The sequence below is a fragment of the Dipodomys spectabilis genome, unplaced genomic scaffold, assembly GCF_019054845.1.
Source record: "Dipodomys spectabilis isolate Male_0828 unplaced genomic scaffold, ASM1905484v1 ptg000301l, whole genome shotgun sequence".
Lineage (NCBI taxonomy): Eukaryota > Metazoa > Chordata > Mammalia > Rodentia > Heteromyidae > Dipodomys > Dipodomys spectabilis.
Genome location: NW_024870978.1, coordinates 175,052 through 179,923, shown reverse-complemented (window position 1 = coordinate 179,923; position 4,872 = coordinate 175,052). Strand labels below are relative to the sequence as shown.

General features: G+C 34.2%; 1 pseudogene; it reads left to right on the top strand.

The window, feature by feature from the left end:
- Positions 1 to 1,396: 1,396 nt before the first annotated feature.
- On the top strand, positions 1,397 to 1,493 carry LOC122127465 (annotated as a pseudogene).
- The last annotated feature ends 3,379 nt before the right edge of the window (positions 1,494 to 4,872 follow it).

The window sequence follows — 4,872 nt, the reverse complement described above, 5'->3', positions numbered from 1 at the left end:
TGATGCAGGTAACTGGGACCTGGGATCCTAGGACCATGGGTACTGCAGAAAAATAATATTTTTTAGACATCTTAGCAAAATTTGGGAATAATCAGTAGGAATGCTTCAGAAATATGGAGAAAAACAGTTTGGGACAGGCGAGTTAAAACAATAAACAGAGCAGCAGAGTAAAATCCATTACAGATTAGAGGAAAACATTGTTTTTTTACCATGTTGATTCAGAAGGCAAAGAACAGTTATAATGTATCACAAGTTTATACTAAAAACATTGCATTGATACTTTTTATAATCTAATATATATTTTAAACCTAAATATTTATATTCCAATCTTATTTATTGGAAAAAATAAGTATCAATTTATTTGTCAAATTATCAACTAATTCTAGTAAGTTTCATTGTGTGAAATATAAAATCAGCATATATTAATATAAAATATATGACTATATATAATTAAAATGCACACATTTTGTATTGTTGTGTTGTAGTTACTGTATCAAAGGCAACTCTGTTTTAAAGTATTATTCCATTATCTCTACCTCAGTGTTTGATAGAGTTAGACCAAAACTTTACCATTTGTAGATTTACAGCATGGAGGCAAAAGGAAACACTGTGATTAAAACATTATCAATTTAATGTCTAATAACGAGGAGAAAAATATGCACTTCTCTTGCAACTCTGAAAATATTTGGTGATAAAAAGGCAGTAGTGTAAGTTCCTGCCTGGTTGGATGTTAGACAGGCCAGAACAATAAGTAATCATGCATATGAACAATTTTTCCACCTTCTTGGCTTTAGCTACTTTTGAAATGGAATGTATAATAAACAATTATATTTTGATAAAATACCTTCTAGTCTGAACAGTTCTGTCTGAACTGTTCATCTCTCTATGATCCCTTGTAACCAAGATTAGTTTTGTTCTAGTAAGAAAAACTTTGCTGTCAGGGTAAAATATTCTAGTTGGTCTGTTCCCACATGGAAGAAGGGTAAAGGCTCACATAGACATTTGTTCCAGTAACACCTCATTTGGGAAATTGTCAGCTGAAGAAGTTTAGAAGTAGCTCTTAAGCAATGCTTACTTTGAATCCATTAGGTCCACAAAGCTAATTCAGTTGGATAAATAAGTACTTGAAAAAGCCATCACCTTTGGACCTATCTATAAATAATTGAGAGTACGATCAAATACCAAATAAAAAGACAATATAGTCATTGACAAAAAAATTTTGCAAATGTGAGCAATCGACTGATCAATATAATTTTTTTCCACTATTCACGGAATTTTAGGGAAATAAGATCGATAGCATTGTTAGGACCAATAAGGTTTCCTTCTTACAAGTAGGCACCCATACCCCCCTATATAAAGATTGCATCATTAACTACTTAAATTTAGAGGATATTACATGCTTCAGCAGCACGTATACTCAAATTACAATACAGAGATTAACATGGCACTTGCACAAAGATAATATGAAAATTTGAGAAGTATTCCATATTTTTCATTCTTCAGATGCAAGAAATGAAAAACAGTTATTAAAAAGTTGATTACAAAATTACAAGTGTAACAATACACGTAATTCATATTATTAAATTTAGTTTGACATCAGTGTATTAAATCTTCACCTCAGAAAGGCGTTTACATAGCATGAAACTTTACAAAACTTTTCAAATTAGACAACATTGTCATTTTATCCCAAAGAAAAATAATATTAAGACCTAGAAAAAAAGGAATCAGACTGTTCTATATGGAATGCAATCGGAAAGGACACATTAATGAACCTATATATTATAAAATAATGTAGAATCCAAAGTATATCTAGGAGAAAATAAATTATGAACATTATGCAAACATAGAATATAGAATATTTTAAAATATACTTTTTCAGACAAGCACCAGAAATATTGTAGTTTCTGTACTACTCATTTCAACAGTTAAATTAAAATTATTTCTGATTAAAAAATCACAAACTCTGAAGAAATTATTATACATGTATACAAAAACTATTAAATATATTTTTACATCCAAGGCAGGTAATTCCCTTGGAAGAATTCCACGGAATCCATGAATTTTTACAGTAAAATATTGGTGCTGCCGGGCACTGGTGGCTCATGCCTATAATCATAGCTACACAGGTGGCTGAGATCTGAGGATCATGGTTCAAAGCCAACCTGGGAAGGAAAGTCTGTGGTACTCTTATCTCAAATAAACCACTAGAAAACTGGAAGTGGAGCTGTGTCTCAAGTGGTACAGAGCTCACCTTGAGCTGAAGAGCACAGGGATAGTTCACAGGCCCAGAGCTCAAGCCCCATGACCGACCAAAAAAAAAAAAAAGATATTGCTCTTATTTGGATTGTGAAAATGTTTTGTAGGGACACAAAAGATGGGCTTGCATTTTTGAAATTTAAGAAACTTAACCCGACCATTAGGACTTCGGTGAACAATTTGTACAGCCTTTCACAACTTCATAGAGGTAGGGATACATAATTATCCTTTTGGCAATATCAAATACAGTTTCTTCTATATTGTTCTTCAGGCCTGGTTTTATATAATGGTTCAACAGAAGGCTATCCAGCATATCTTTACTATCTCAATTCTAGACAGCAAGATGTAAGGGTGTCAAAAGTCCTTTAGTTTGGGGAAGTGGAACTGTGGCTCAAGTGGTAGAGTGCTCCCCTTGAGCTGAAGAGCACAGAAACAGCACCCAAGCCCAGAGCTCAAGCCCCACGTACGACCAAAAAAAACCACAACAACAACAAAAATCAAACAAACAAAAATATTTGGCCTGGGAAGGTGGCTCAGTAGTAGAGCGCTTGCCTTGCATACATGAGGACCTAAGTTAGATTCCTCAGCACCACATAAGCAGAAAAAAAACCCGAAAGTGATGCTGTGGCTCAAGTAGAGCGCTAGCCTTGAGCTGAAATGCTGAGGGACAGCGTCCACGCCCAGAATTCAGGCCCCACGAACAGACCAAAAAAAAATTAAAAAAAGAGAGTCTTTTAGTTTGGGCATTGGTATCTATATCATGATGAAGTAAGAAAGAAGCCACTCTGGTATTATTCCACGTATATGCACTGGGCAGGGGTGTACAGTCATCTACAGTTATTGCATGTGCTGCTTGAGACACCAACTCACTAACAATGTCTAAGTGTCCACTGTAGGCTTCTCGAAGAAGGGTATACTCATCATCATCCCTACTATTCACATGAGTGGCCTTTTGGGAAAGAAGTCTCCGCACTGTAATAAGCTGAATATTTTCGGCAGCCCAATGAAGAAATTTGCTTGGATCCTTCTCCAATATTTTTTTCTTGCAATTGATACCATTCCTTACGTTTTCATCTTGTTCCCCATATTCCTAAGAATTGCCTAACCAGAGACTTTGAGTGCCAGTGGGAATGAGGTGTCCATGTATTTCTCTTATATTTCACATTGGTTGAACTGGTCAGAAATATCTGGTGAATTTTCTGCAACTGTTTATTCACCATGATTTATTTTCTCTTTTTCCAATTTTACTATTCGAAATTATTCTAACTGGAGAGTAAGGAATTGATAGAGAGCAGAGGAAAGATATTCCTCCGTATTCAAATGTACACACTGAAAATGAGGACCAGTGATGTCTTCATGTGCAGCTTATTCTAGGCATGAGAAAATAGGAAATAATGCCTTCTATATAAATGATTTGGGAAATGGCAGAGCAAAAAGTGAAATGATGCAACCAAAAATATAAAAGCAAAATAAATGAGGATAATTATGGAGCAATCATATTATGAGAACCATGAAAGGTAGAGAGAAAGATAGAGACAGATGTGTAATGACCTAGCTAGCCACAAAATCCATGCCTCTGATCAATTTGTAGAGCAGACAAAATTTTATTTTTTAAAAGGGATGGAAATTGAATTTATGTATTTACTTGAAATTAGTAAATACATTTTTAGTAGTCTACGTAAAGAGACATAACTTTACCAAATTACAGACAATAAAATAAATCCTTGATAATTCTAGTAACAGATCTCACTGAAATCAGTTGAATCATACTTTTCTTGTACAATGAAAGAATAAGAAGGTAGTAAAGCAGCTAGAGAAGGCAGGGAGATTGTATCTGTGACAAAACTTTGTGGAAATTGGTATTGAGGATTTCTTACTGGTGATCCACTTGCACTGGAGCATGATTCTGAAGTATTGCTTGCTGATTCTGAACTATTGATTTGATCATTATATTCTCCAAGAAGAAAATGAGAATTGATAGTGAAGGACTACTAATACATTTTGACCTTCTCACTAAGCACTTTCAATCATCAAAATCACATGAAGACAATAGACAGGCCTACTTTTTAGATGAAAGCAAGTGTCTTATTAAAACAAGGAATGTATGTAGTCATGCAAAGGACTTCTATTTTACCAATGCCTCATACATTTTTCTAATGTTGGGTACCAATAAATATGGATTTATTAGAAAGCTCTTAAGACTCATATATTCAATAGTGAGTTCTCTTACACTATATCATGGTATTTTTTGTGTATGGTTTTAAGAATAAATTTACATTACTAACTTGAATTTCTGACAGGACAGTATCATCACTGTACATCTTGCTTCTATACTCTCTTTTTAAAATTACCATCTAAGTATGTGCATTAGATAACTATAGAGGAAAATGTAGAAGCCACACTGATGGCTTAAGTCTTTAGTAGTAGTTAATCAGAAAGATGAAATATGAGCATTGTGGTTTGAAAGCAGACCAAGAAAAAAAATCCATTAGATTCTGATTTGAAAGTAACCAGCAAAAGCTAGAAATGGAGCTGTTGTACAAGCAGTAAAATGCTAGCCTTGAGAAAACTGAAAAAAAAACTAAATTCTGGGACAAAGCCAGGCCCTGAGTTCAA